At 42.4% G+C, this 12,910-nt stretch overlaps 1 protein-coding gene across 1 annotated transcript in view; it reads left to right on the forward strand.

Annotated features, from left to right (window-relative positions):
- spn-E (spindle E) overlaps window positions 1-12,910 on the forward strand; it is a 504,859-nt gene that overhangs the window by 301,285 nt on the left and 190,664 nt on the right. The window lies entirely within an intron of this gene.

Raw genomic sequence — 12,910 nt, forward strand, 5'->3', positions numbered from 1 at the left:
CGTATGTATATACATGTGTATGGGGGGGGGTTGGGCCATTTCTTTCGTCTGTTTCCTTGCGCTACCTCGCAAACGCGGGAGACAGCGACAAAGTATAAAAAAAAAAAAAAAAATCTACAAGCTCTTCATCATTTCCATTTACAACACTTAACACCCCATGTATACCAATTATTCCCTCAACTGCCATATTAATCACCTTTGCATTCAATTCACCCATTACTATAACCCAGTCTCAAAATTAACATTGATATTGTTTAGCTTAATTTTGATTTCAAACTAGTTAACTTAGATGTTTCCTCACTTTTCACAAAAGTTCCAGTTGGTGACCTTTTAGAATATTTGGTTGATGTGTTGGATGATATTCATTTACCTGTTTCAAAGTCTGTTTTCATTGAACTGATAAAATTGTGTATAAAAGACTGTATTTCAATTTAATGAAGATTATTATGCTCAAAAATTTGGTATGGCAATAGGTAACCCTCTTTCACATGTACTAAGTAATCTTTCTATTGAATTTTTTGAAAGAAAATTACTGAAGGATATCTTACCTTCTAATGCAGTTTGGTTTAGGTATGTAGATGAAGTTATTTGTTTTTGGCCCACAAATGAAAGTTTACAAATATTTCTCCCCTTATTTAACAATTAAGTACCTTCCCTCAAATTTACTGTAGAAAATGAAGATAATGGTATGTTACCATTTTTCGATTGCCTGATCCATAGGCTAGGAAACAAGTTTAAGTTTAGCATATACAGAAAACCTACCAATGTATGCTCATATATCCATTATTACTCATCTCAACATGACAGAGTTAAATTATCATCATTTCAGTCTATGTTCCTTAGGGCATTAAGTATTTGCAGTCCAGAGTTTATTGATGATGAGTTTGAGAAGATGTATTCTATTGCATCTAAGCTGCTGCCAAAACACTTGCCTCTTATGATCTTTCTTCTCATTCCCAGTGCATATGCACCAATAATCACCCATCTCTCTCCATCCACCTTAAGTTTTACCCATATCAATCTAGAGTTTACTTTCTTTCACTCTCTCACATACTCCCACCATTCCTGTTTCAGAAGTAGTGCTACTCCTGCCCTTACTCTTGTCCTCTCCCTAACCCCTGACTTTACTCCCAAGACATTCCCAAACCACTCTTCCCCTTTACCCTTACTTACATTAGTTATTTATGTATTCATTTATTATTATTTATTTTGCTTTGTTGCTGTCTCCCGCATTAGGGAGGTAGCACAAGGAAACAGACAAAAGAATGGCCCAACCCACCCACATACACGTCCACACACACAAATGTATATACCTATACATCTCAACGTATACATATATATACACACACAGACATATACATACATGCACATGTACATAATTCATACTGTCTGCCCTTATTCATTCCCATCGCCACCTCGCCACACATAAAATAACAATCCCCTCCCCCCTCATGTATGCGAGGTAGCATTAGGAAAAGACAACAAAGGCCCCATTCGTTGACACTCAGTCTCTAGCTCTCATGTAATAATGCACCGAAACCACAGCTCCCTTTCCACATCCCGGCCCCACAGAACTTTCCATGGTAACCCCAGATGCTTCACATGCCCTGGTTCAATCCATTGACAGCACGTGAACCCCGGTATACCACATTATTCCAGTTCACTCTATTCCTTGCACTCCTTTCCCCCTCCTGCATGTTCATGCCCCGATCACCCAAAATCTTTTTAACTCCATCTTTCCACCTCCAATTTGGTCTCCCACTTCTCCTCATTCCCTTCACCTCTGACACATATATCCTCTTGGTCAATCTTTCCTCACTCATTCTCTCCATGTGACCAAACCATTTCAAAACACCCTCTTCTGCTCTGTCCACCACGCTCTTATTATTACCACTTATCTCTCGTACCCTATTATTACATACTCGATCAAACCACCTCACACCACATGTTGTCCTCAAACATCTCATTTCCAGCACATCCACCCTCCTCCGCACATCTCTATCCATAGCCCACGCCTCGCCTCCTTCAAACATACCCATTTTTCCTTTCCGAGATAATGTTCTCGACTTCCACACATTCTTCAACGCTCCCAGAATTTTCCCCCCTCCCCCACCCTATGATTCACTTCCGCTTCCATGGTTCCATCCGTTGCCAAATCCACTCCCAGATATCTAAAACACTTCACTTCCTCCAGTTTTTCTGTTCAAACTTACTTCCCAATTGATTTGACCCTCAACCCTACTGTACCTAATAACCTTGCTCTTATTCAAATTTACTTTCAACTTTCTTCTTTCACACACTTTACCAAACTCAGTCACCAGCTTCTGCAGTTCCTCACATGAATCAGCCACCAGCGCTGTATCATCAGCAAACAGCAACTGACTCACTTCCCAAGCTCACTCATCCACAACAGACTGCATACTTGCCCCTCTTTCCAAAACTCTTGTATTCACCTCCATAACAACCCCATCCATAAACAAATTAAACAACCATGGAGACATCACATACCCCTGCCGCAAACCTACATTCACTGAGAACCAATCACTTTCCTCTCTTCCTTCACATACCTTACATCCTCGATAAAAACTTCTCACTGCTTTTAACAACTTGCCTCCCACACCATATATTCTTAATACCTTCCACAGAGCATCTCTATCAACTCTATCATATGCCTTCACTAGATCCATAAAGACTAGATACAAATCCATTTGCTTTTCTAAATATTTCTCACATACATTCCTCAAAGCAAACACCTGATCCACACATCCTCTGCCACTTTTGAAACCACACTTCTCTTCCCCAGTGTGATGCTCTGTACATGCCTTCACCCTCTCAGTCAATACCCTCCCATATAATTTCCCAGGAATACTCAATAAATGTATACCTCTATAATTTGAGCACTCACCTTTGTCCCCTTTTCCTTTGTACAATGGCACTATGCAAGCATTCCGCCAATCCTCAGGCACCTCACCATGAATCATACATACATCATATAACCTTACCAACCAGTCAACAATACAGTCACCCCCTTTTTTCATATATTCCACTGCAATACCATCCAAACCCGCTGCCTTGCCGGCTTTCATCTTCCTCATAGCTTTCACTACCTCTTCTGTGTTTACCAAATCATTTTCCCTAACCCTCTCACTTTGCACACCACCTTGACCAAAACACCCTATATCTGCCACTTTATCATCAAACGCATTCAACAAACCTTCAAAATACTCACTCCATCTCCTTCTCACATCACCACTACTTGTTATCACCTCCCCATTAGCCCCCTACACTGAAGTTCCCATTTGCTCCCTTGTCTAATGCACTTTATTTACCTCCTTCCAAAACATCTTTTTATTCTCCCTAAAATTTTTATTATACTCTCTCACCCTAACTCTCATTTGCCCTGTTTTTCACCTCTTGCACCTTTCTCTTGACCTCCTGCTTCTTTCTTTTATACATCTCCCCCTTATTTGCATTATTTCCTTGCAAAAAACTTTCCAAATGCCTCTCTCTTCTCTTTCACTAATAATCTTACTACTTCATCCCACCACTCACTACCCTTTCTAATATGCCCACCTCCCATGCTTCTCATGCCCCAAGCATCTTTTGCGCAAGCCATCACTGCTTCCTTGAATACATCCCATTCCTCCCCCACTCCCCTTACCTCCTTTGTTCTCACTTTTTTCCATTCTGCACTCAGTCTCTCCTGGTACTTCCTCACACAAGTCTCCTTCCCAAGCTCACTTACTCTCACCACTCTCTTCACCTTAACACTCTCTCTTCTTTTCTGAAAACCTCTACAAATCTTCACCTTCGCCTCAACAAGATAATGATCAGATATTCCTCCTGTTGCACCTCTCAGCACATTAACATCCAAAAGTCTCTCTTTTGTGTGCCTATCAATTAACTTACATTAGTATACTATCTCTGGGGATAGGGGAGAAAGAATGCTTCCCACGCATTCCTCACGTGTCGTAGAAGGCGACTAAGGGGGACGGGAGCAGGGGGCTAGAAACCCACCCCTCCCTGTATTATAACTTTCTAAAATGGGAAACAGAAGGAGTCACGTGGGGAGTGCTCATCCTCCTCGAAGGCTTGGACTGGGGTGTCTAAATGTGTGTGGATGTAACCAAGATGAGAAAAAAGGAGCGATAGGTAACATGTTTGAGGAAAGGAACCTGGATGTTTTGGCTTTGAGTGAAACGAAGCTCAAGGGTAAAGGGGAGGAGTGGTTTGGAAATGTCTTGGGAGTAAAGTCAGGGTTTAGTGAGAGGACAAGAGCAAGGGAAGTAGTAGCGCTACTCCTGAAACAGGAGTGGTGGGAGTATGTGGTAGAGTGTAAGAAAATAAATCCTAGATTGATATGGGTAAAACTGAAAGTTGATGGAGAGAGATGGGTGATTATTGGTGCATATGCACCTGGGCATGAGAAGAAAGATCATGAGAGGCAAGTTTTCTGGGAGCAGCTGAATGAGTGTGTTAGTGGTTTTGATGCACGAGACCCAGTTATAGTGATGGATGATTTGAATGCAAAGGTGAGTAATGTGGCAGTTGAGGGAATAATTGGTTTTCATGGGGTGTTCAGTGTTGTAAATGGAAATGGTGATGAGCTTGTAGATTTATGTGCTGAAAAAGGACTGGTGATTAGGAATACCTGGTTTAAAAAGAGAGATATACACAATTATACGTATGTAAGTAGGAGAGATGGCCAGAGAGCGTTATTGGATTACGTGTTAATTGATAGGCGCGAGAAAGAGAGACGTTTGGATGTTGATGTGCTAAGAGGTGCAACGGAAGTGATGTCTGATCATTATCTTGTGGAGGCAAAGGTGTAGATTTGTAGAGGTATTCAGAAAAGAAGAGAGAATGTTGGGGTGAAGAGAGTGGTGAGAGTAAGTGAACTTTGGAAGGAGACTTATGTGAGGAAGTACCAGGAGAGACTGAGTACAGAATGGAAAAAGGTGAGAACAAAGGAGGTAAGGGGAGTGGGGGAGGAATGGGATGCATTTAGGGAAGCAGTGATGGCTTGCGCAAAAGATGCTTGTGGCATGAGAAGCGTGGGAGGTGGGCAGATTAGAAAGGGTAGTGAGTGGTGGGATGAAGAAGTAAGGGTATTAGTGAAAGAGAAGAGAGAGGCATTTGGACGATTTTTGCAGGGAAATAATGCAAATGAGGGGGAGATATGTAAAAGAAAGAGGCAGGAGGTCAAGAGAAAGGCGCAAGAGTTGCAAAAAGAGGGCAAATGAGGGTTGGGATGAGAGAGTATCATTAAATTTTAGGGAGAATAAAAAGATGTTTTGGAAGGAGGTAAATAAAGTGCGTAAGACAAGGGAACAATTGGGACCATTAGTGAAGGGGGCTAATGGGGAGGTGATAACAGGTAGTGGTGATGTGAGAAGGAGGTGGAGTGAGTATTTTAAAGGTTTGTTGAATGTGTTTGATGATAGAGTGGCAGATATACGGTGTGTGATGTCTCAATGGCTGTTTGATTTATTTATGGATGGGGTTGTTAGGGAGGTGAATGCAAGAGTTTTGGAAAGAGGGGCAAGTATGCAATCTGTTGTGGATGAGAGAGATTGGGAAGTGAGTCAGTTGTTGTTCGCTGATGATACAGCGCTGGTAGCTGATTCATGTGAGAAACTGTAGAAGCTGGTGACTGAGTTTGGTAAAGTGTATGAAAGAAGAAAGTTGAGAGTAAATGTGAATAAGAACAAGGTTATTAGGTGCAGTAGGGTTGAGGGTCAAGTGAATTGGGAGGTAAGTTTGAATGGAGAAAAACTGGAGGACGTGAAGTGTTTTAGATATCTGGGAGTGGATTTGGCAGCGGATGGAACCATGGAAGCGGAAGTGAATCATAGGGTGGGGGAGGGGGCGAAATATCTGGGAGCCTTGAAGAATGTGTGGAAGTCGAGAACATCATCTCGGAAAGCAAAAATGGATATGTTTGAAGGAATAGTGGTTCCAACAATGTTGTATGGTTGCGAGGCATGGGCTATGGAGATAGTTGTGCGCAGGAGGGTGGATATGCTGGAAATGAGATGTTTGAGGACAATATGTGGTGTGAGGTGGTTTGATCGAGTAAGTAATAATAGGGTAAAGAGAGGTGTGTGGTAATAAAAAGAGTGTGGTTGAGAGAGCAAAAGAGGATGTTTTGAAATGGTTTGGTCACATGGAGAGAATGAATGAGGAATGATTCACAAAGAGGATGTATGTGTCAGAGGTGGAGGGAACGAGGATAAGTGGGAGACCAAATTGGAGGTGGAAAGATGGAGTGAAAAAGATTTTGAGTGATTGGGTCCTGAACATGCAGGAGGGTGAAAGGCGTACAAGGAATAGAGTGAATTGGAACGATCTGGTATACCTGGGTCGACGTGCTTTCAATGGATTGTACCAAGGCATGTGAAGCGTTTGGGGTAAACCATGGAAAATTCTGTGGGGCCTGGATGTGGAAAGGGAGCTGCGGTTTCGATGTATTATTACATGACAGCTTGAGACTGAGTGTGAACAAATGTGGCCTTTGTTGTCTTTTCCTAACACTACCTCGCATACATGAGTGGGAGGGGGTTGTTATTTCATGTGTGGCAAGGTGGCTATGGGAATGAATAAAGACAGACATATGAATTATGTACATGTGTATATATGTATATGTCTGTGTGTGTACATATATGTATACAATGAGATGTATAGGTATGTATATTTGTGTGTGTGGACATGTATGTATATACATGTGTATGTGGGTGGGTTGGGCCATTCTTTCGTCTGTTTCCTTGTGCTACCTCGCTAACGCGGGAGACAGCGACAAAGCAAAATAAAAAAAAAATAATATATATAAATATATATATATATATTTATTTATATTCTTGTGAAAATGTCCCTCTGAACTCTTATATGGTAACAAGAGATCCCTTTGTGTTTCTGCATCAATAGTGATTGTGAAGTTTGCACTTGATGGCAAAGGTACAGAAGCTGATGGTAACAGTGGCTCATCACTATATTCATTAAGATTCTGGGACTCCAAGGCATCCCCAAGAACCTCAGAACTCTGCACATGAGGTGACCATGGCTCACGCCTGACACTAAGGGGCCAATGCCCGCCCATCTCTTCGGCAAACTTCTTAATCGCATAATCTGAAGACTGTATAAAACTTGTTAGACCATTCAGATACTCTTCTCGGGACATGGGCTTTTTCCGTTGTTGCTGGCCAATCTACCTGAGTGAAATATAATCAATCTTCCCTTAAAACATCAATTCAAGAAGTCCTTGGCGCCATGCTTGCTCCGCCACACAGTCCAGCAGGGAGAGGAATCTCCGTCAGTTCTTCGTCACTGCCACGTAGCTCTGCCGCCCGGTAGTGGGAGGAGGGACAGCAGCGGTCAGTGCGACGACTTGTGGATGACGAAGAGGAGGAAGACCACGATGACTGACCCCCAAATCTGAGTCTTTTAACTGAGATCCGAGGAGGTCCTCAGACGGTGGAAGAGAATCGCCTGTGACGGGAACTGTGTCCTTCAGCATGGCAAGGAAATTGCCCATCGCTGAACAACGCTTCCACTGGACCTCTACCATCACCTCGTTAAGATCATCGTGTGTCAAGACATCATATAAAGCACCTCTTCGCAAACGGAACTACCTTGGCCCACCAGTGATGCTACTACGTTTGTGAATCGGGAACCATTGCAACACAAACCTCGCCAGGTGGTAGAGTTTCCTGCAGTGTATCGAGACAGACTTCCCCAGAACTTTTTTTAAAGGGGAAGTAAATGTTTATAGTTGTGTTACTGGAGTGATAGTTTTCATACATGGTGTTTTGACAAGAAAATAGTGGAATTGGAGAAAAATGTAGCTTAGACGTTGAAGCTTATTGATACAGTGGTTAAATTGATGAGAACTGCTATTGACGTTTGTGTAAATAAATTATACATTTCCTTTTTCCATAGCCAGAGGTTGAACCATTATATGACATTCATTTTTTCATTCATTTCAAGCTAGAAGTTTCAGTTTTCTAAATTGTTTCTTACATTTTTCATATGTATATATATGTATGTGTGTGTGTGTGTATATGTGCGTATGTATGTGTATGTGTGTGTATGTGTATATGTATATATATATATATGTATATTATCCCTGGGGATAGGGGTGAAAGAATACTTCCCACGTATTCCTCGCGTGTCCTAGAAAGCGACTAGAGGGGACGGGAGCGGGGGGCCAGAAATCCTCCCCTCCTTGTATTAACTTTCTAAAATGGGAAACAGAAGATGGAGTCACGCGGGGAGTGCTCATCCTCCTCGAAGGCTCAGAGTGGGGTGCCTAAATGTGTGTGGATGTAACCAAGATGTGAAAAAAGGAGAGATAGGTAGTATGTTTGAGGAAAGGAACCTGGATGTTTTGGCTCTGAGTGAAACGAAGCTCAAGGGTAAAGGGGAAGAGTGGTTTGGGAATGTCTGGGGAGTAAAGTCAGGGGTCAGTGAGAGGACAAGAGCAAGGGAAGGAGTAGCAATACTCCTGAAACAGGAGTTGTGGGAGTATGTGATAGAATGTAAGAAAGTAAATTCTCGATTAATATGGGTAAAACTGAAAGTTGATGGAGAGAGGTGGGTGATTATTGGTGCATATGCACCTGGGCATGAGAAGAAAGAGCATGAGAGGCAAGTGTTTTGGGAGCAGCTGAATGAGTGTGTTAGTGGTTTTGATGCACGAGACCGGGTTATAGTGATGGGTGATTTGAATGCAAAGGTGAGTAATGTGGCAGTTGAGGGAATAATTGGTATACATGGGGTGTTCAGTGTTGTAAATGGAAATGGTGAAGAGCTTGTAGATTTATGTGCTGAAAAAGGACTGATGATTGGGAATACCTGGTTTAAAAAGCGAGATATACATAAGTATACTTATGTAAGTAGGAGAGATGGCCAGAGAGCGTTATTGGATTACGTGTTAATTGACAGGCGTGCGAAAGAGAGACTTTTGGATGTTAATGTGCTGAGAGGTGCAACTGGAGGGATGTCTGATCATTATCTTGTGGAGGCTAAGGTGAAGATTTGTATGGGTTTTCAGAAAAGAAGAGTGAATGTTGGGGTGAAGAGGGTGGTGAGAGTAAGTGAGCTTGGGAAGGAGACCTGTGTGAGGAAGTACCAGGAGAGACTGAGTACAGAATGGAAAAAGGTGAGAACAATGGAAGTAAGGGGAGTGGGGGAGGAATGGGATGTATTTAGGGAATCAGTGATGGATTGTGCAAAAGATGCTTGTGGCATGAGAAGAGTGGGAGGTGGGTTGATTAGAAAGGGTAGTGAGTGGTGGGATGAAGAAGTAAGAGTTTTAGTGAAAGAGAAGAGAGAGGCATTTGGACGATTTTTGCAGGGAAAAAATGCAATTGAGTGGGAGATGTATAAAAGAAAGAGACAGGAGGTCAAGAGAAAGGTGCAAGAGGTGAAAAAAAGGGCAAATGAGAGTTGGGGTGAGAGAGTATCATTAAATTTTAGGGAGAATAAAAAGATGTTCTGGAAGGAGGTAAATAAAGTGCGTAAGACAAGGGAGCAAATGGGAACTTCAGTGAAGGGCGCAAATGGGGAGGTGATAACAAGTAGTGGTGATGTGAGAAGGAGATGGAGTGAGTATTTTGAAGGTTTGTTGAATGTGTTTGATGATAGAGTGGCAGATATAGGGTGTTTTGGTCGAGGTGGTGTGCAAAGTGGGAGGGTTAGGGAAAATGATTTGGTAAACAGAGAAGAGGTAGTGAAAGCTTTGCGGAAGATGAAAGCCGGCAAGGCAGCAGGTTTGGATGGTATTGCAGTGGAATTTATTAAAAAAGGGGGTGACTGTATTGTTGACTGGTTGGTAAGGTTATTTAATGTATGTATGACTCATGGTGAGGTGCCTGAGGATTGGCGGAATGCGTGCATAGTGCCATTGTACAAAGGCAAAGGGGATAAGAGTGAGTGCTCAAATTACAGAGGTATAAGTTTGTTGAGTATTCCTGGTAAATTATATGGGAGGGTATTGATTGAGAGGGTGAAGGCATGTACAGAGCATCAGATTGGGGAAGAGCAGTGTGGTTTCAGAAGTGGTAGAGGATGTGTGGATCAGGTGTTTGCTTTGAAGAATGTATGTGAGAAATACTTAGAAAAGCAAATGGATTTGTATGTAGCATTTATGGATCTGGAGAAGGCATATGATAGAGTTGATAGAGATGCTCTGTGGAAGGTATTAAGAATATATGGTGTGGGAGGAAAGTTGTTAGAAGCAGTGAAAAGTTTTTATCGAGGATGTAAGGCATGTGTACGTGTAGGAAGAGAGGAAAGTGATTGGTTCTCAGTGAATGTAGGTTTGCGGCAGGGGTGTGTGATGTCTCCATGGTTGTTTAATTTGTTTATGGATGGGGTTGTTAGGGAGGTGAATGCAAGAGTTTTGGAAAGAGGGGCAAGTATGAAGTCTGTTGTGGATGAGAGAGCTTGGGAAGTGAGTCAGTTGTTGTTCGCTGATGATACAGCGCTGGTGGCTGATTCATGTGAGAAACTGCAGAAGCTGGTGACTGAGTTTGGTAAAGTGTGTGGAAGAAGAAAGTTAAGAGTAAATGTGAATAAGAGCAAGGTTATTAGGTACAGTAGGGTTGAGGGTCAAGTCAATTGGGAGGTGAGTTTGAATGGAGAAAAACTGGAGGAAGTGAAGTGTTTTAGATATCTGGGAGTGGATCTGGCAGCGGATGGAACCATGGAAGCGAAAGTGGATCATAGGGTGGGGGAGGGGGCGAAAATTCTGGGGGCCTTGAAGAATGTGTGGAAGTCGAGAACATTATCTCGGAAAGCAAAAATGGGTATGTTTGAAGGAATAGTGGTTCCAACAATGTTGTATGGTTGTGAGGCGTGGGCTATGGATAGAGTTGTGCGCAGGAGGGTGGATGTGCTGGAAATGAGATGTTTGAGGACAATGTGTGGTGTGAGGTGGTTTGATCGAGTGAGTAACGTAAGGGTAAGAGAGATGTGTGGAAATAAAAAGAGCGTGGTTGAGAGAGCAGAAGAGGGTGTTTTGAAGTGGTTTGGGCACATGGAGAGAATGAGTGTGGAAAGATTGACCAAGAGGATATATGTGTCGGAGGTGGAGGGAACGAGGAGAAGAGGGAGACCAAATTGGAGGTGGAAAGATGGAGTGAAAAAGATTTTGTGTGATTGGGGCCTGAACATGCAGGAGGGTGAAAGGAGGGCAAGGAATAGAGTGAATTGGAGCGATGTGGTATACCGGGGTTGACGTGCTGTCAGTGGATTGAATCAAGGCATGTGAAGCGTCTGGGGTAAACCATGGAAAGCTGTGTAGGTATGTATATTTGCGTGTGTGGACGTATGTATATACATGTGTATGGGGGGGGTTGGGCCATTTCTTTCGTCTGTTTCCTTGCGCTACCTCGCAAACGCGGGAGACAGCGACAAAGTATAATAAATAAATAAAAAATTATTTATTTTCATATTCATTATACTTTGTCGCTGTCTCCTGCATTAGCGAGGTAGTGCAAGGAAACAGACGAAAGAGTGGCCCAACCCACCCACATGCATGATTATACATACACGTCCACACACTCACATATACATACCTATACATCTCAACGTATACATATATATACGCACACAGACATATACATATATACGCATTCCTATGAGTCCACGGGGAAAATGAAACAGTTCCCAAGTGCACTTTCGTGTAATACTCACATTATCAAGTGAGACAGAAGAGAGAAATGTAGTCAGTTGATATACTTCAAAGAGACGAAGCTAGGACGCCATTTGGTAAACATGTGATTGTCCAAAACATGCAACGAGTGTTCATAAACTTATCATTTTACAAATTTTATCAACAATAAAGTTATGTAATTTGTACAGACCATCACTAATATTAAGATTATAATTCTTTGTGTATTTGATAACAGAAGACTTAATGATATTTCTCTTGGTAATAGAGTTAATTACTGAGATGGCAATACTCCAGTCAATACAATGATCATAGTTTTTATCATGATTAAACAAGGCATTTAATTCTTGTCCCATTCTTATATACACATGCACATAATTCATACTGTCTGCCCATATTCATTCCCATCGCCACCCCACCACACATGAAGTGAAAACCCCCTCCCCCCGCATGTGCACGAGGTAGCACTAGGAAAAGACAATGAAGGCCACATTTGTTCACACTCAGTCTCTAACTGTCATGTATAATGCACCGAAACCACAGCTCCCTTTCCACATCCAGGCCCCACACAACTTTCCATGGTTTACCCCAGATGCTTCACACGCCCTGGTTCAATCCATTGACAGAATGTCAACCCTGGTGTACCACATCATTCCAATTCACTGTATTCCTTGCATGCCTTTCACCCTCCTGCATGTTCAGTCCCCGATCACTCAAAATCTTTTTCACTTCATCTCTCCACCTCCAATTTGGTCTCTCACTTCTCCATGTCCCCTCCACTTCTGACAGATATATCAACTTTGTCAGTCTTTCCTCAATCATTATTTCAATATGTTCAACCATTTCAGCACACCCTCTTCTGCTTTCTCAACCACACTCTTTTTTTATTTCCGCACATCCCTCTTACCCTTTCATTACTTGCTCGATCAAACCACCTTCCAGCACATATTGTCCTCAAACATTTCATTTCGAACACATCCACCCTCCTCTTTGGAACCATATCTATAGCCTATGTGTCACACCCATGTGATATTGTTGGAACTACTATTCCTTCAAATGTACCCATTTTAGCACTCCAAGATAAGGTTCTCTCCTTCCACACATTCTTCATTGCTCCCAGAACCTTGGCCCCCTCCCCAACCCTGTAACTCACTTCCGCTTCCATAGGTCCATCTGCTAAGTGCACTTCCAGATATCTAAAACACTTCCTCCAATTTTTCTCCATTCAAACTTACATCC

Source organism: Panulirus ornatus, chromosome 73 (genome assembly GCF_036320965.1).
Source record: "Panulirus ornatus isolate Po-2019 chromosome 73, ASM3632096v1, whole genome shotgun sequence".
NCBI lineage: Eukaryota > Metazoa > Arthropoda > Malacostraca > Decapoda > Palinuridae > Panulirus > Panulirus ornatus.